This window comes from Cupressus sempervirens, chromosome 10 (genome assembly GCF_028749045.1).
Source record: "Cupressus sempervirens isolate cs-2001-9-10 chromosome 10, ASM2874904v1, whole genome shotgun sequence".
In the NCBI taxonomy this organism is placed as follows: domain Eukaryota; kingdom Viridiplantae; phylum Streptophyta; class Pinopsida; order Cupressales; family Cupressaceae; genus Cupressus; species Cupressus sempervirens.
Genome location: NC_143127.1, coordinates 330,516,198 through 330,536,655, shown reverse-complemented (window position 1 = coordinate 330,536,655; position 20,458 = coordinate 330,516,198).

Here is a 20,458-nt window from a genome sequence, read left to right as displayed (position 1 = left end):
GGTTTAGGACTAGTTTATATTTGCAATAAGATTTGAAATTACTATGCATGGTTCTTAGTCTTATATCAATGCAATATTTATAAAAACTGTTTGAAATTTCTCAATCAGCATATATCATGCGATCATGCATTGTCAGTTAGGTGCATGAAGTAAATTTGAACTATTGTTACAAGCAGTTTAAGTGGACATTCTCTATCATGTTGATGGACTTTGAGTTAGAGAATTTCCAGAATTAAGGAGGTGATATTAAAAAAGGTATTGAATAAGAAATATGCAATGAAATATACGTGCTGTCATTATTTTATCCGCTGCCATAAATACATAGGTTTTGTGTTCCAAAATAGAGCCTCGTCTATTTGAAAACAGAGTTCTTTGTTCTTAGCTTTTTTTTCTGTATATTGTTTTTCTTATTAAACAAAAAGAGTGCTATTTGTATATTTTTATATTTGGCATCAGAGTTAAAGGTGTTTAGAGGTATCATCATGACAAACAATTTGTCAATTCCTGAATTCAATAGAGCTGATTATCAATATTGGTCAATCAACATGAAGAACTTTTTGATTGGTAAAGACTTTTGAGAGATTGTTGAATCAGGGTATGAAGAGCCCGAGAACTGGGATGAATTTCAAGGTAATGAAATGAGAATAAGAAGGAAGATAAAAAGAAAAATGCAACGACTCTATTTCACATTCAAATGACTCTTGATAAGAGATTATTTCCTAGAATTATTGATGTACAGACAATGAAGGAAGCTCAGAAGAATCTAAAAGATGCTTATCATGGTAATGATCAGATTAAGGTTGTGAAGCTACAAACCTTAAAAAGAGAATATGAGAATTTGAAAATGAAGGAAACCAAGAATATGAGATATTTTTGTGTAAGAGTCAAGGATTTGGTTAATAAAATGGTCACTTTAGGTAAACCTATGAGCCAAAAACATATGATACAAAAGGTGTTGAGATCTTTAACCTCAAGATGAAACAATGTAGCAATCATTATGAAAGAAAATGAAGATTTATCCACCTTGGACTATGATCACCTGTTCGGATCTCTCATGTCACATGAAGATAGATTGAAGGATACCTCTACAGATATTAGTGAGATGAATTTTGCTTGGCAATTACAAATTTCAAAGAATGATGCTGCTAGAAACATCAATAACAACAATAAAGGCCAAGGAAGGGGTTTAAATTATAATTATTCAAGAGGAAACAAAGGAAGAGGCAGAGATAGATTTGATAAAAGAAACATTCAATGCACTCCTGATGTTGCAATAGGTATAGACACTTTGAGAATGAGTGTAGATTGAAATTAGGTAATTATAATAATGCCAATTATGTTCAACAAATGAAGATCCTTCCTCAAGTAATTTATTTTGGAAAAGCTGAAAATAATGTAAATGATGTTTGGTATTTGGATTCGAGATGCTCTAATCACATGTCTAGTAATAAGGAGATATTTTCAACACTTGATAATGGTTTTGCATCCAATATTGCCCATGTTAATAACAATATAGTGGAGGTTGTATCCAAAGGAGCTATGGATGTTTAGACAAAGGAAGACATAAGAAGTGTTCAACATATTTATTATACTCTAAAATTGAAGCATAATTTAAGTGTTGGGCAGCTATGTGAAAAGAATTATAGAGTGGCGTTTAAGAGTATGAATTGCACTATAAGAATCAGGATAATAAAGTTATTATATTTGTTCCTATGACAAAGAATATAATGTTCCCTTTAAAGTTTGGTGAAAATGATAATCAGCTTTTCAATATGGCTTATCAAGAGAAAAAATGGTTGTGGCATCTCATGTATGACCATTTGAATTTTAATAGTTTGAGGTTTCTTACATCAAATGCTTTGGTTCTTGGGCTGCCTAAGGTTGAAGAGCATAAAAAGATTATTCATGGAGGGTCCATCACTCTCTTTAGCTTATTCATTTAGATATATGTGATCCTATGCAAACACAAAGTTTAGGAATGTCATCATATTTTATCACTTTTATTGATGATTACTCACGCATGTGTTGCGTGTATTTGTTGTAATATTAATGATAAAACCCTTGATATATTTAAGCAGTTTAAAGTCTGTGTAGAGAATTAAAAAGGGAACACAATTAGATGTTTGAAAATATATCATAGAGGATAGTACTGTTTAAGATTTTTTAGAATCTTTGTGAGATGAATGGGATAAAAATACAACTCACAACTGCATGTGCACCTCAATATGATAGAGTGACTGAAAGGAAGAACCATACTGCAGTAGTAATGATGAGGGGCCTATTACAAACTTGAATAATTGTTTTCAGAAAGATGTAATTGCTACAATTGTATATATTCTCAAAAGAAGTTCTGCAAGTACCCTAGACAAGATGATTCCATACATAAGGCATGGTATGAAAAAATGCCTAATGTAAATCATTTTAAAGTTTTTAATTGTTTCGATTATGTTCGTGTACCTAATATGAATAGATAAAAATTAGATGGTAAAAGTGAACTATGGATTTTTGTTGGTTATAGTGAGGAGAGAAAAGCTTACATGTTTTTTTAATCCCATTAGTATTAGAATTATTATCTCACAAGATCTTATTTTTGACGAAGAGGGAGTTTATGGTCATAAAAAAGACCATGCTAAAAAATTAAATCTATTTTGAATGACGATATTATTGATAATAATGATCCTGAGCAGCCAACTAATGATTCTATTTCAATATCCTCGACTCCATCAAGAAACTCCTCATCAATTCCAAGTGCAATTCCATCGTCAAGTCCAAGTTCTACAAGAAAGGTGAGAAGATTAAGTGATATTTATCAAATGAGTCAAAATCAAATAGATGAAGAAGATCCAATGGGTGAGAACTTTGCATTACTTGATAAAGTTGAATTTGAAACATCATGTTTTGAAGATGCATGTACTAATGAGGTTTGAAGTCAATAAATTAATAAAGAGATGGATTCTAGTCATAGGAATGAGACTTGGAAGGTTGTAGAGCTTCCAAATGAGAACAAAACGATTGGCACCAAATGAGTTGTCAAGATCAAGTATAACACTTATGGGAGTGTTGGAAGGTATAAGACAAGATTGGCTATTAAGGATTTCACTCAAATGTATGACATTGATTATGAAGAAGATTTTACACTAGTAGCAAGACAAGAGACTTTAGAATGCTGGCTTCACTTAGAGCTGAAAAGAAATAGAGTATTCACCACATAGATGTGAAAATTTCTTGTTGAATGTGTACTTAGACGAGGAAGTACATGTGGGATAGCCACATGGTTTTGAAGTTCAAGGAAAAGAAGATTATTTCTACAAGTTAAAGAAGGTTTTGTATGACCTCAAACAAGAAGAAAAAGCATGGTATTATAGAAGTTTAAAACAATGGTTTCATTGGCTTCCTTTAAAGTTGTTTCTTCCATCCAGCATGTAAAATAATTAGTGGCATTGATTATCCAAGTATGTCCTATGTTGGATGGTGGATTGATTACTCCAATAAAGTCAATGCCCCATTTGATGAAGGCTTGTTCCCCTTGTATGGGATACAATGGTAAGGCAACCGACTTCTCTTTTCCTAAAAACATATCACACTTGACTCATTTTCTAATAAAAACATGTGCATCCTTAAAATGACTATGCCAAAATAGTCAGCTCTGATGATTTTAAAGGTTGTTGTCCTAGGAGAGAAATGACCTTGTGAAGGTCCATCATGAAATTTGTGCAAGACTCCTGAAATATGATTTGAATCCACACACCTTAGAAGCATGCCACTATGATACTTTTTATACAGGACATTATTGATTAAAACAAAGGGAATAGACTGCAAACTATAGTAACTTCCTTTTGCCTTATCCAAACCTAATGGACACTCACTAGTTTGAAAAAATTGTGTCACATGGATGTAACCTTTCTTGGTGGTTTCTCTTATTGAGGCATATTTTAGCTAGCAATAATTGTTTGTATAGGGCCATTTGTTCTTTGAGACATCTCATTTACTAGCTTCTCACATAAGCCTTTACTTGTTACAAGCTAAGTCACCTAGATGCTTATATCATACTCCATAACTTAGGTGATCCAACCAACTCTCTTTTCATTAAGGTCCCTACATAAAAAACATTCTTTCACACTGGGATGAGCCACCATTATGTACCTCACTATGAGACATCATATGCTTGAATTTCTTCAAGCTGTTCACAATAGCCAATACATGCTTCTCAACAAAGTTCTATCTTTTCTCATAATTTTCATGGCTTTTACCAAAGAAGGCAATAGTCTGTTCAAAGCCTTTGTCATTCTGTTGTACTAAAATTGCAAAAATGACATTATAGCTTCCATAAACATATAAAATAAAATCCTTCATAAAATTAGGATTTACCAATATCAGAGCTGATGCTAAGGCCTCTTTGATCTATTGAGAATTGTTCTTTCCTTCCTTAGACCTGTTGAAAACTACATTTTTCTTAAACATTGTTGTTAGTGGCTTCAAAAGAGTAGATATATCAAGTGGAAAGTGTCTAACAAATTTTTTATTCTACCTATGAAACTTTGTAGTCCCTTCTTACGATGTGGTAAGGGTAGCTCCAAGATAGCTGCAACTCATTCTGGGTCTACTATTACACCTTGCTTAGATATCAAATATCCCAATAACTTGATTTCATGCACAAAAAATACACATGTCCTAGGATTAAGGGATCTACCGAAGTCTCTGCACCTCTTAAAAATATGTGTAAGATGACTAATATAATGTACATAATTTTTAGAGTAAATTGTGATATCATCAAGATAAACTAACAAAAAAATTTACATCAGATTATCAAAGCCCATTTCCATGAATATTTGGAATGTTGCTCCTAGATTGGACAAACCAAAAAGCATCCTTTTGTATGCTATTATTCCCCACTTTCTGGTAATTGCACTCTTAAAATGATCTTTCTCTTATAGAAAACCCTAGTTATATCTTGAATAACCATCAAGAAGTGAAAAATGCTCAGAAATAGAAACACATTTGAGTATTTGCTCCATTGATGGTAAAGGGTGATGAACCTTCAATGATGCTTTGTTGGGGTCTCTAAAATCAACACATAACCTTAAAGTTCTCCATTTTTTTTTAATGGGGCCAAGGTTTGATACCCAGATGGTATGTTTAATAGAAAAAAATATACCACTCTCAATGAGCTCGAATAGTTTCTTTTGCATTAAAGGTTCAAGCTTTGGGTTTACTGGTCTTTGCTTCTACCTTATAGGCTTGGAATTTGGCTCTAAATCAATGGTGTGTTGGGAAATTTGTCGATCAAATCCCTTAAGATATGCATATTCCCAAACAAAAATATTATCGATTTCTTGAAAAAGTTGAACATAAGACTTTTTTCTTCAGCACAAATTACCTTCCAAAACTTTAAGATTTTTCTCTTTATAATTTCAAGATCTTCATAATGATCTTGCTAGACCAGCAAGTTGGGCTTGTTCTTTTTGTCTTGGTCATCTGTATTAAAGATAGAGTCAAGGGTAACCAACTCCTTAGGAAACTTATTGGAATTAAGATGTATTATTTGATCACCATATTGTAGCTTTAGTTTATGTTGGTTGGAGACTGAAAATATATCCTCTTCTAGCAAAAAATTCAAAAAATGTTCATCACTGTCAAACAGTTGCTAATTAACATCATTATTTGGTATAGAAGGTCCAACTATAATTGTGATATGTTGTTGCACATTTTCTTTATTAATGTTTTTATCTATATCAAGCTATGCTCCTACAATAGCTAACCTATCAATATGTTGATTTAATTTTGTAGGGACAATAGTAAGGTTAAAAGCATAAGAATTTTCAATCTCATCCTAAACTCTGTACCTGTAGCTCTTTAGTGTGTCATTTTTTGTCACATGCAGCCCTCTAACTTGACTGATGATTAATTCACCGTCTACAAAGACTTTCAAGAACTTGACACCTCTCATTCTAGACCATTCTATCCCTTGAATTAAACCCTCATATTCAACTATCTTATTTGTACATGCGAAGATGAACCAAAAATCTACATAATGCTTATCACCTTGAGGAGATAGCAACATTTCTCCTCCAACTGAACTGTTCTTCCTTCTAGAGCCATCAAAGTATAAGTCCCAAACTTTATCTTTCTTATCATCAAGCTCATTCAAAATCTCAACAAGGTCTAGTATAAGTGACCCAACCTCTTAGAATATATAATTTCCTAAACCAACATCAGAAACAATGTTGTATTGACTTCTCAATGCATCTTTTGTTGCCACCTCATCAAGGAGCATATTGAGAATATTCTCAACTTGGGTGCTTGTTTCTAAGATAATAGGGTTTTCATTTTGATCAAATGCAACACAATTATCATTTATCATGTTGTGTATATGTGGCTCAATGTGATTCTTTGCAAGTCCCTCAGATTTGATGGTTAGTTTGGTCCTATAATAGGTTCTAAACAACATGTGGGAGCAATCTGAGGAAAGATATCCTCCTTTTTTTGTTGTGAATTCTCTTGATAAAAAAATGGAAAAATATGGAGGAAGATCAATTATAAAAAAATATTGAGGGATGATGAAGTTGGGACATGCATGGAGTGTCAAATTGGCATCCTTAATAATTCCTAGAATGTTAACAGTAGAAATATCTAATTGTACTACTTCCTTCTCTAAAGGATTATAAATTAGACCAAGCTGATCAACTATCTTTTTAGAATTATATAATTGGTAGCTCCACCATCCACCATGCAATTGTTCACTGACTTATCTCCAATATCTAATGATGTATAGAATGGAATTGGTTTCATGTTCTTGCCTTTAATTTTATTGTAGTCTTGAGAGTAACTTCTGGAACAACATTTTTGAAACCACCTTAGGGTTCTCATCAACCACTTTCTTAGGAATCTTGTCTTCAAATAGAGATTTCTTCAACAAATCAGTTTGTCCTAGAATTCCTAAAGAATTCCACATAGATACTGTGACATTCATTTTTTCATATTGTCAATTATTTTATAAGGCATAGCAGGAAGTACCTTGAGGTGCACCTTGACATGATCAACCTAATTTGATTGTGGCTATGGCTACTCTTTATTTATGAGGATAGTATTGATTTTTATCATATGTGTTTCAGTAGATGGTGGCTCATTGATTGCAAGTCCCTTACCCTTGTTTGTAGCTTGATCCATTTCTAAAGCTCTTTCTTTTCTAGGATATAGGTTGCAATTGGTGCATCACCATTCACCCCACAAAACTTCTCTCTTTGTCAATTAATGAAATAAATGTCAGTTGGACTTGAATCATGTTGTTCAACTACATCTCTAGGTATTTCTAGTTGTGTACTTGCATTACTTTGGACAATCAATGTTTGGTTGATGACCCCATTAGAGCATGTTGCCTAACTATGTAATTAGGATAACATCGTTCAAATTTAGTAGCTGAATTATTTTGAGTAGGTACTATGTCTTTGATAGAATTCATAAGTGTTGGTGCATTTTTTTGAGAAGGCCTTCGATTCACATTCAACCTATTTCCTTGATAATTATTTTGATAGTGCGACCTAACACCTTGATTTTGTCACTATTGTCCTCCTATATGTTGTTGATAATATGGATTTCCACCTTGATTGTGTTGTTGGTAAGGTGGTTGTCCTTGGTATTGTTGCCTCTTGATTCTTACTAACTCATTCCCTATAGTTTGTAATATATTTTCCATGTTTTTTTGACTACTTTTAATCTTTTGTAGCTCTTAGAATGGCCCTGCAATAGCTTAATCACTTGTTGCAACAACCTATAATATTGGAATAATAGGTAATGGTGGAAAAGGTGGAATGATCAGTAGCATATTTGGCTGAATATTAGAAAAAATAGTCATTGGGGACCTTGGTGCAATTTTTCAGCTTGAATTAGGCAATTTTCTACTCTCACAACTAAGTCATATGATTATAGTAGTGAGATTCCTCCCATAGACTAGATTAAAACTTACATGTCATTGTTTAGACTCTTTAACTAATACAAAAGGGCATGTTAAACTGATGACCTAACTTGAACTGGTACTATATTCTAGGTCCTTTGGAATCTCATATTGCAATCAATCATTTGTTCTTGAGGGGCCCTCTTGATAGTGGTTAGTTGCTCCACTAAGGAAAAATAGTCTGACTTATCTTCAAAATACCTAATCAAAGCATCCCCTAAAGCATCACCTAAGATTACTTGCATGAATTTAAATATTGAAAGTTAAACTTAAGGTGATGCATCATAACATTAAGATGATAATATTATTGAATTGACATAATGAAGCCTTACTAAATAATTTCATATTGGCACATTGTTGGTGTTAATACATATTCACTATTTACACTTACTTAAGCTTACTTAGGTTAATGCATTAGTTTATTATTTTGCATTATTTTATTATTAATATTTATTAGTCACCTAGGAGTATGTGCACTCTTGTGAGTTATCATGATGACATCATAGGAGTCCACACCTCTTTTAAGCACATATTGTCTACAACATAGGAATCTTCTACACACATATGACACTTTGTCATTCTCATCCATTCATCTAGAATGTTGGATAAGGTGCTTAGTAGTTTTATCTCTTGGTTGTTTTTAGAGACATTCTAGGTGCTTCCTGAGAGGCCTTTATATATAGGCACTCCTAGTGTACTTTTTATCATGACATTTTGAATATATCCTCATTCTGATCATACTCTCTCTCTCTCTATCTCTATATGGTCTACTATGTGCTTGTGTTTGAGTTCTTAGTTCCTGGGTGAATTTTTCTCTTAGGAAAATTCTTACATGGTATCAAAGCAATTTGAAGATTTTCTCATCACATAGCCATTCGAGACAACGCTTGCTTCATCACCTCATCCTGAATTCGAAGTGTTGCAAAAATTGGGAGCTTCTAGAGCTAGATTTGACCTTCTTGTAGCATCTAAAATGTTGAACTGGTGAAAATCAACTATAAACATGGCTACCTTGGCCCAAAGTTAACCATGTGGCAAATTTTTTTTGCAAATTGGAACTCAGAGGCCCTGATTTGCAATTTGGCTATGGTTATTTTCAGATTTACAATTTAATTAAATTTTCAGATCTCATTTATGCTATGCAACTTTATTTATTTTTGTCAGAAATTGCGAAATTGTTTTGGTACTTTCGGGCATCCAGCAGAGAAATTTTTTTTAGTAGACCCAGGTAGTAACACCCCAGATCTACCATTTGGAGGGTATTGTGTGTTCGTAGGGCTTCAACAGACATTGGGCACATAGGTCATACCAATCATTAATTTATTTGATAGTCGACCCTCCCAACCAAACTACCCTCCAACCCTGGCACCAACTTTCGGTAGAAGCACCGAGCCACACTGCCGACTCTTTGCTTGTATTGTTGCGATCATTTGTTTTTATTTAGACCTTAAAGTGCCCAAACGACCAATGTGGGATTCTTAAATCCCTTTTCTAGCTCGCAAAGGATTTTTTCAGCCAAGTGAATTGGCAGTGAAAGATTTTTGGTGCAGTTAATAAGTTTTAACCCGTAGTCTATTTTTCAGGCGTGTGTTAGTTTTCTGGTGCCATTTAATACTCCAACTGTAGATATCTCCCAGTAGCTATGCATTAGGACTTTTTTAGCATGGTATGCACATTTTGGCCCCAATTTTTTGGCAATGACCATTCATTGAATATTCTGGGGACTTACAACATATTTCGCCTACGTCTAAAAATAGATTACCCTGCCACGTGTCCTCTTAGGGCAGTGTCCACGGTGGATTGATAGACTCATCCATATCAGAACCATTTGCCAAGTCACGACTCTAGAACTGCCACATAATCTTGTGGAATTCAGTTAGCATTTTGACATGTCAGCAGGCTAAGTTAGCGCCATGTCATCATTTAGACAATCAGTCAACATCTCGCTCAGCCTACCATGTCATCCAGGGCCCATATTTTTTGCTGACGTCAGCATTTCCTAGTGTTAAAATTGATGAATGTTTGACTGTCAAAACCATGCATTTTATAACTATAGTGACGATTATTTGACCGTCAAATTTAAACTCATAGTTTTTTCTCTAGAGCCCTCTCCATATTGCTTTTCCATTTGGTAGCCTGACTTTGTGAGCCCATAACTTGAACATTTGGACATCAATTCAGGTGCAATTTTTTTTGAAATTGGTTAGAATTTCCTAAATTTTCTAGTGCTGGTGTTGTTTTCTGATTTTGGTGCACATATTTTGTAAAAATTGTGTTTTTTGGTGATTGTACCTGTATAATCCTGTGTTTTGCAACTTTAAAGGCTCCGTATGGACACATCTAGTCACTTTTTTAGGTTCTATTTTTTTGAAAGTGCGTATTTTTTCATCTACCTTCCAAATCTGAAGTCAAATTCTAGGGTTGTGTGGACCAATTTCTCACTTTTAAAATTAGGCCTTTTCGGCATTATAAAGCTTTGATTCTTTTTTAGAATTGTTGTAAATCTGAGCTACAATGCTTAAGTGATAGATTTAAGCCTCATAAGTAGTTGTAAAATAAAATTTAGAAAGTCCACTTTGTTCATTTTGACAAGTGGCCCATTGTAAATGCACTACTTATAAAGTGCCAAAAACATCTTTTTTGGGGGGATCTTTTGATTGAGTAGAAAGGGGGGGGGGTGTACTATGTTCTTGTGTCTCTATTTTGTGCTCTTTTCATTTCTGCATCATGGGTTTTAAATGTCCTCCTTTAACTTCACACAACTATTCTACATGGAAAGATATTGCATGGAGTAGATTAATGGAAAAAGGATATAGTCTTTATGTTGATGGTACAATTACCAAACCTATTGATGCTAAAGAACTCATTGATTGGAAAAATCAAGACTGAAAGGCTTTAGGTGTTATCAAGAGTTGTGTACATGGGGATCTTCTCTTTCACATTAAAAATTGTTTAGAATCTAAAGAAGCTTGGGATAAACTTGAATAGTTGTATGGTAAAGTGGATGAAGAAAAGGGATTTCACATTGATGATGATCTACTTCTCTTGGATCCTAAGAAGTTTGACATAATTCAAGATTACATTATCAAATTCAATGAGTATAAGGAACTTGTTAAAGATTGTAGAAATCCCATGAAGGATGATAGGTTGATTCTTCACATCCTAAAGAGGCTACCTTATGAGTACGCTAACTTTGTTTTGAGTTTTAATACTCAAAGGTTGACCATGGGATCTGCTTACTACAAGTCTTCGTTTGATGCATTTATAGAGATGTTAATTGTTGAACAATCTCACTTGATGGATTTTGGACTTCTCAAGTCATCAAAGACCAAAGCTTTGGTGGCTAGTGATGAGCACAAATCAAGTCAAGGAGGGAAAAGCAACAACAACAAGAAGCAGTGTTAGTAGAAAACACAATCTGAGACACAACAATTCAATTCTCCTCACAACAAGGCAATTCTTCTTCAAACAAGAAGGGAAGTAATGAAAAGAAGGAAAAACTCTTTTGTGCATATTGCAAAAAGCCAAATCATGACGAGCATCATTCCAAGAGAAAAAGAATCGATGAGTTGGAAAACCTACTCAAGAAGAACAAGATAGAAGTGCCAGGTACTTCCAAGGATTCAACTCCAACCTCTTTAAAGGGTAAGGGTCAAGAACTTATGAAAAAAACAAGTTCTTCTTTAGAATGGATACTTGACTCAGGTGCCTCTTACCACAAGGGTTCTTCAAAGGAAGACTTTTCTTCATTGAAGCAGTCAAAGGTACAACACATCTTCATGGGAGATGATACTAAAATGGAAGTTGAAGGAAAAGGACATGTGAAAATTGAAAATGGAGAATTCAAGGATGTTCTCTACATTCCAAATCTAAGCTCCAATCTCCTATCAGTTTACCAAATCACTCACATTGGAGATGGTCATAAGGTTTAGTTCCTTCCAAATTCAGTGATGGTGCGAAGTCTATGAGATGATTCATTGGCTGCAATTGGGAAAGTCAATGATGACAAATGGCTTTATTCCTTTGCCCACTTTGTGCCTAAGAGTCCTTCTCAAGCCTTGTTGACTCACTCTACTTCACAAATCAACTTATGGCATGAGCAGTTTGGTCACCTTGATTTTCACTCTCTTCAGCAACTTTGCTCTAAACATATGGTCAAAGGTCTACCTAATATCAACTTTTCTAAGGGAGGATGCTCATCTTGTTCAGTGGATATGAATCTCAAGGAGAAGTATGATAAAGGGAAGTCTTTTTGAGCTCTTGTTGTTCTTCAGCTAGTTCATATGGTTTTAGCAGGACCCTTTGCAATGACTCCTATCAGCCAAGGCCGCTACATCCTCACATTTTTTGATGATTTTTCCAAATTCACTTGGGTCTACTTCCTTCATCGCAAGAATGAAGTGGTTCATAACCTTCAACACTTCAAGACTCATGTTGAACACAAGTCAAGGAAAGCCATCAAGGTACTAAGGGTGGACAATGAGAACAAATATGTAGACAGAAGACTTAAGAACTTTTGCAGAATTGAGGCGATTGATCTTGTGAACTCACCAGCATTTAGTCCGCACAAGATAGATGTTGTGGCTATGAGGATTAGGACTCTCAAGACCATGGCAAGTTTCATGATAAAGGACAATTCTCTCGATCCTACACTAGAAGTTGAAGCCATTAGCAGTACTACTCACATACTTAATAGGTCTCCTCATCTAGCCTTAGATGGAAAGACTCTTTTTGAGGCATGGTGCGGCAGAAAACCAGTTGTGAGTCACCTTAGAGTCTTCGATTGTTTAGCATGGGAAAACCTATCTTCTAGGAGTTGCAAGGCACTGGCACCTAGGCCTTGTAAATTCATTGGATATGAAGACAAAAAAAAGGCTTACAGACTTATGGATCTTGAGACACATGAGATATTTTTGGAGAAGGATGTTCACTTTGAGGAAAGTTCACCCAGCTTATCCTCTACTCCTCTTTGCACATCATACATAGCGGGAACTGATGGTGACACTAGAAATGGTTCCTCAATAGGTTCAAATATGTGGGGTTCTATCGACAATTGCAGTGAGAGGTCACATCAGTCCAGTCTGCATGCTTACATTGCAACAATGAAAGGTCTAGCACATCATGGTACATCTAGTCTTCCAACTCCAGCTTCAGTTGACTTGGGAGACAAACTTGAGGATTCACATCTTCTCATTGATGAAGTTGATCCTTCTAAAGTTTTTGTGAGTGCTCACTCTAACCCTCATGTCCATTTTCTACATGATCAATCTGCACCAGTTGACATGATTATGGATCCTTATGAATAGAAATCAGTGGAGGTCTCTTTGTCAGTTGAGGAGATAGATGTCTCAGTGGAATAGGTTCAACAGAGATCCTTGCAAGATTTGTATTCATTCTTTTAAACACAATTGGCAGGGGTGAACACTAGCATCACCACAAGGATACTTGAGTAGGTTTTAGGGCCACCATACATCTTCAGGAGTGTACTTTTGCCTGTGTTTCTTCCAAAGGGGAGGAACACCATTCTGCATTCTTGGACTAACTTCTTCATCGAAACGAATTTCACTTATCGACATTCTTCTATGGGGGGAGAACCTATTCTATCTCTCTTCCTCCTCTTATTCTCTTACGTATATACTAGATGTATGTTGTAATGGGGGGGTCTTGATTAGTCCATTCATCGATGCATCCCTATTTATCTCTCTTTTTGGGGGAGGGTTTTTCCTAAGAGGTTTTCCCTCTTTCCTCGCTTTATGAGAGATTGCATTTTCATTATCTACATGGGTACCTAACATCGCCTAGTAGCTGGGACCCATTATGCATCTTCATCCTAGATTTCATAAGCTTACGGTCATTCCCCTAAGTTGCACTTAAGGGGGGTGTTGGTGTTAATACGTATTCACTATTTACAGTTACTTAAGTTTACTTAGCTTAATGCATTAGTTTATTATTTTGCATTATTTTATTATTAATATTTATTAGTCACCTAGGAGTATGTGCACTCTTGTGAGTTGTCATGATGACATCATAGGGGTCCACATGTCTTTTAAGCATATGTTGTCTACAACACAAGAATCTTCTACACACATATGACACTCTGTCATTCTTATCCATTCATCTAGAATGTTAGATAAGGTGCTTAGTTGTTTTATCTCCTGGTTATTTCTAGAGACATTCTAGGTACTTCTTGAGAGGCCTTTATATACAGGCACTCCTAGTGTACTCTTTATCATGACATATTGCATATATCGTCATTCTAATCATACTCTCTCTCTCTCTCTCTCTCTCTCTCTCTCTCTCTCTCTCTCTCTCTCTCTCTCTCTCTCTCTCTCTCTCTCTCTCTCTGGTCTACTGTGTGCTTGTGTTTGAGTTCTTAGTTTCTAGGTGAATTTTTCCCTTAGGCAAATTCTTACACAGATCATAAATGCAAACATTAACTCCTTGGTCAAATTCAACCTTCAAGGTCCATTTTGAGCTTCTGAAAAGTCTTTAGAAAGGGTTACAAGTGGCCCAAAAGTCATGGCTTGATAATATCACCATAAAGGATCCTCATACATGTAGTCATATCTCCTGAAGACTCACAAAAGTCTCCAAAATGCAAAAACTCATGCAATTAACTTTTCATCCCATCACCATGACTTTTGAATTTCTACAATTAATTCTAAAAATATCCAATTTGACTTCAAAAGGGTTGAATAAATATCTTATTTTTATATCGAATACATTAAATTATTTATAATTCATACATACCAAAAGATACCTCATTGAATAAATGAGCTATAAAATATTTAATATTTTTATCACTTAATATTTATTTATTACACAATTTGAAAGTTAATTTATTAGTATATATTAAATATATTTAATAATATTTATTTAGTGATGACCACTTAATAATTTTATTGATCCAATTAATGTATCTTAAAATAATAATTTATCAATTATGTAATAAATATTATTAAATAATAAGAATATTTAAAAGTTTTATTTGTAATGTTTGTAATTTATTATTATAGATTGGATGTATTGATAATATTAGTAAGTAATAAAGATAATAATATTGTCAATATAATAATAATCTACGAATATTACAAATAAAATAAATGTGATGTAAAAATAAACCATGTCTATTTTACTTTCTATAGTCTAAGTGAGATATTTTAGGACATTACATATATCTCATTTTATAAACCTTGGCAATTTGGCAAAGAACCAATGCCACATATGGCATGAAAGAGGCTATCCACGACATGAAGGAAAAGACTTTGGGAATACAAAACATTTCCCACTTAAAATCATGTGAAAAGAAATGAAGCCTCGTGGCATATGCAAACACCCTAAAAAATAAGAAAACATTTCACTTTCCCTTTGCATTTTGAAGAAAGATTTTTTTGTAGTTTCGACCCAAGATGAAAATGAGGGTTTAGAGCTAGCAATTGATGACATTTGTAGCTTAAAATTGGAGCTTTCTAGGCATTTTCTTGTGATTTTGCTACTACAGGGACTAAAAACCATTCATCTCTTTCATTATTTTTCTGTTGGGCCACGATGAATGGAAGAAATAGGAGGGTTGTTGAGGATTTTTTCTGTGACAACTAGTATAACTCAAAAACCCTAAGCTCTCTAGGGTCTTATTAGGTCTTCCATCTAATCAAATAGGGTTTCTTTCACACCTTATGCCTCTAAGGATATTATCAAAGAGGTCCACTTCTTCAACTGGTACACATCAATTTTTTAGTACAAGCTTACTCATGACTTTCACAAACACACAAGTAACCCCAATGCTGATTGGATTGTCCAAATGATGAAATTGACATCTAGGTATACCTTAGGTCAACCATAAATATTCAAAACTCAAAATAAGGGCTAAACCCTAGTTGAGTTGCATTCCACAAACCAATTTGCACTCAAATTCTTGGAAAAAGGCTACAAGAATTAGCCCTCCAAACACACTAAAACTGAGACATTTTGCAAAAATGATTAACATTGACCCAAAAAAATCACATTTCTGGATACCCTTTGTGGAGTACTTGTAGATTTTTGAATTTTCAAGCCCTCAAATTATCCATACAACCCAAGCACATTTCTAGGCTTGATGTGAGGGTTTCCAAGGTTTTGGTGCTATCTAGATTTTTAACCTCCAAAAACTCCTTATCAAAGCTCCTCCTTTAGATTGGAGTTATTCTATACCTTCCTCATACTCACCACATTCTTGGACTAGATAATCTACCCTTCCAATCCACTCCAATCCTCTTTTTCAAATCTCTAATCCTGACCAAATACGGTTTGCTTGCCTAGGGCATCACTATATCAGTGCTTATTGTGCATTCCAAGGGCCCTCCATTAATGTACATGAAGTGCATGGAGTCCAATTCAAAATCCTAGGTGGTCATACAATGCCTACATAGGGAAATGGCCTAAGACCCCATTTTATTAAAACTACTCTATCCAAAAAAATAGATTACTAACTCACAAAATAATTATTTTGAAAACACAAAACTCTTTGAAAAACACAAAAAATAATTACAAAATTGAGAGACAATAAAAACTTCCACTTTGAATACCTAACCTACTATATCTAATCCTTACAAATCATTAAAATGCTCAAAACAAAGAAACTGTTGTATTAAGGAATTGCTTATCAAAGCTTGTACACTATCATTACTAATACTTGAACCCTTGAAAAAAGTAGGATTCAGTGTTATATAGGCTTTGAATCAATTATTCCAACCACCTTAATTCATTGAAGAACTTCCACGAAGAATTTCCTCTCTTGCATCAAAGTTGCAAGAATGGCTAACAATGACAACTTTGCAATAAAATGAGCAATTTTCTACCTTGTATGAATTTTCTCCATACTTAGCAAAAATTTTGGAAGGGCCTACCTTCTTCATCTGTAGCTTGGTAGGACCACTTATTTTAAGCCTTTCTTTATTCAAATGGACCATTACATAGTCCCCAAGATCAAACTGGATATTCGTCCTCTTTTCATCCACTTTGGCCTTGAGTTTTTGAGTGTTATCTTGGATGGTATTCTTGACTTCCTCTTGAATCTCATTCATGGTTTGAACAAAGTCTTTAGCTTGACCACTTCTCTGATCCATATCACCAAGATTCCTCAATTGACATACAACTCTTGAATGCATTACATAAGCTATCTCAAAAGGACTATTTCTAGTGGCCCTATTCTTGCTATCATTATAGGCATACTTTTCTTGTGAAATGATAACATCCCAACTTTGACCATGTTTTTTAGTTAGGCACCCTAGAAGGTTCTCTAAGGTCCTATTAACCACTTTAGTTTGACCATCAATTAGGTGATGGTAAGCTGAACCAAGTTACATGTTTGTACCAAGCTTTTTCCACAAGGTTTTCCAAAAATGGCTCATAAATTTAACATTCCTACCTGATACAATGCATAATGGAAGTCCACAAATTTATAGAACCTCTTTGAAAAATAGATGGGCAATATGACTAGCATCACTAGTTCTCCTACATGGAATGAAATGTCTCATTTTGTTGAATCTGTCAACAACAACATAGATGCTATCATATCCTTGCTCAATTTTTGGAAAACCAATGATAAAATCCATACTTACAAAATCCCATGGCTAGTTACAAATTGGTAGAGGCTGGTATGGACCTACATTGTTCATCCCTCCTTTGGCTTTCATGCACACCATGAACTACTCCACATACTTGGTTACATCCCTTGCTAAATTTGGCCAATAATAGACCCTTTGCACTAGTTCTATGGTTTTGTTGATACCAAAATGACCACTTATGGTGCCATTATACTTCTCCTATATTAGGTTCTCTCTCATGGATCCCCTTGGTACACGCAACTGGATACCCTTGAATAGAAACCCATTTTGCAAGGTATAGTTTTTAAATTTTCTATGAAAATGATTCTCAAAATCTACGCATACCTTAAAGGCTTTAGAAAATTCCTCATCTTCTTTCTAAATATTCTAAAATTTCTCTATTCTAATGGTTTGGAGCTGAATCTCTTAGACTATCATAACCCTCCTACTTAGTGCATATACCACATTGTTCAACTACCCCTTCTTGTGCTTGATTGTGAAGGTAAAGGCTTGCAAGTACTCCATCCACTTCAAGTGTTTGTTGCTTAACTTTTCTTGAGTGTTGATGTAGCTAAGAGCTTGATTATCTATAAACACAACAAATTCTTTGGGCAACAAATAATGTCTCCACTTCCTAAGACACTAAAATAAGGCATAGAGCTCTAAGTCATAGAATGAGTACTTCTTCTTGGCCTCATTAAGTTGCTCACTATAAAAAGCTATTGGTCTACCTTCTTGACTCAAAACCCCACCTATTGCTAAGCCATTTGCATGACATTCTAAGGTGAACAATTTCTCAAAACTCGGCAATTGTAGGATAGGTTGAGTACCTACTTGTTTCCTTAGCATTTCAAATGACTTTTTAGTTTCTAAGGTCTACTTAAACTTAGACTTAACTCCAACCTTTATAGTATCCAAGGAAAGGTCACAAATCCCTCTGAAATTCCTAATGAATTTCCTATAGAATTAAGACTAACCATGGAAGCTTCTTACCTTGGTAGATGTAGTAGGTGTTGGCCAGTCTAATATAGGAACAATCTTCTCCTTGTCCATCTTTAATGTGCCTTGTGACACCAAAAGTCCTAGGTATGCAAATTCTTCTTTGAAGAAGTCACACTTTTGAAGATATATGGCTAGCTTCTCCTTGGGAAGCCTTTTCAAAATTGCCTCAACATGCTTGATATGCTCTTCTCTAGTCTTTCTGAAAATAATTATATCATCTAGATATACAACTAAAAATCTTCTTGTGAAATCATTGAAGACTTCATTCATGAGCCTCATGAATATGCTAGGGGCATTGGAAAGAACAAATGGCATCAAAAGCCATTCATAAAGACCATCAGTAGTCTTAAATATTATTTTCCATTCATCTCCCTCCTTTTTTCTGATTTGGTGGTAAGCACTCTTCTAGTCCAACTTAGCAAAATATTTTTCTCCTCCAAGACAATCCATAAGGTCTTCAATCCTAGGTATGGGAAACCTATCCCTGATTGGGAAACCACTCTAATGTGACAACCACTCTTACTCAAAAACCCTAATCTCTATAATGTCTTCTTAGGTATTCCACCTAATTAAATAGGGTTTCTTTCACACCCTATGCCTCTAAGGATTCTATCAAAGAGATCCCACTTCTTTAACTAGTGCACGTCAATTTGTTAGTACAAGCTTACGCATGACTTTCACAAACACACAAATAACCCCAACATTGATTGGATTATCCAAATGAAGAAATGAACATATAGGTATACCTTAGGTCAATTACCAATATCCCAAACTCAAAATAAGGACAAAACCCTAGTCGAGTTGCATTCCACAAACCAATTTGAACTCAAATGCTTGGAAAAAGGCTATAAGGATTAGCCCTCCAAACACACTGAAACTAAGATATTTTGAAAAAAACTTTTATATTGACCCAAAAAAATCATATTTCTAGATACCCTTCTTAGAGTACTTGTAGATTTTCAAATTTTCAAACCCTCAACTTGTCTGTAAAGTCCAAGCCCATTTTTAGGCTTTATTTGAGGGTTTCCAAGGGTTTTAGTATTTTCTAGATTTTTAACCTTCTTATCAAAGCCCCTCTTTTATATTGGCATTATTCTATACCTTCCGCATACTCACCACATTCTTGGATTGGAGAATCTACCCTTCTAGTCCACTCCAAATGCTCTTTTTCAAATCTGTGATCCCTAGTCAAACATGGTTTGCTTGCCTAGGGCATCACTCTATCAATGTTTGTGATGCATTTAGAGATCCCTCTATTAATGTACATGAAGTAAATTGAGTCCAAGTCCAAATCCCAGAAGGCTATATAATGCATATGGAAGAAAGTGGCCTAAGACCCCATTTTCTCAAAACTAGTCTATTCAGAATAATAGGCTGCTAACTCACAAAACAATTTATTTGAACAACAAAACTCTCTTAAAAAACACATGAACTAATTAAATAATTGAAAGAAAATAAAAAATTCCACTTCCAATTCCTAACCTACTATATCTAATCTGAGCAAAGCATTAAAAAACTCAAAACAAAGAAACTTTTGTATTAAGGAATTGCTTATTACAGTTTGTACACTGTCATTTCTAATACTTCCAACCCTTGAAACAAGTTGGATTCAGCCTTATATAGGATTTTATTAAATTATTCCAACAACCTAAAGTGGTTGAATAAATTCCACAAAGAACTTTCTCTCTTGCATTAAAGCTGCAAAAATTGTTGTCAATGACAACTTTGCAAGAAAATGAGCAATTTTTGCAATCTTGAAAATTAACTAACCAAACTTGCACCCGTTGCTATCAAAATTTCCAAAAGCCCTAATATGGATTCAAAATACCTAGTAAAGACCATAAAACACTTACTTTTCCTATTTAGCCCTCAAAACCCAAAAATGCTCTATTGAGCCAAATGAGCACTTTGTGAGCAATTA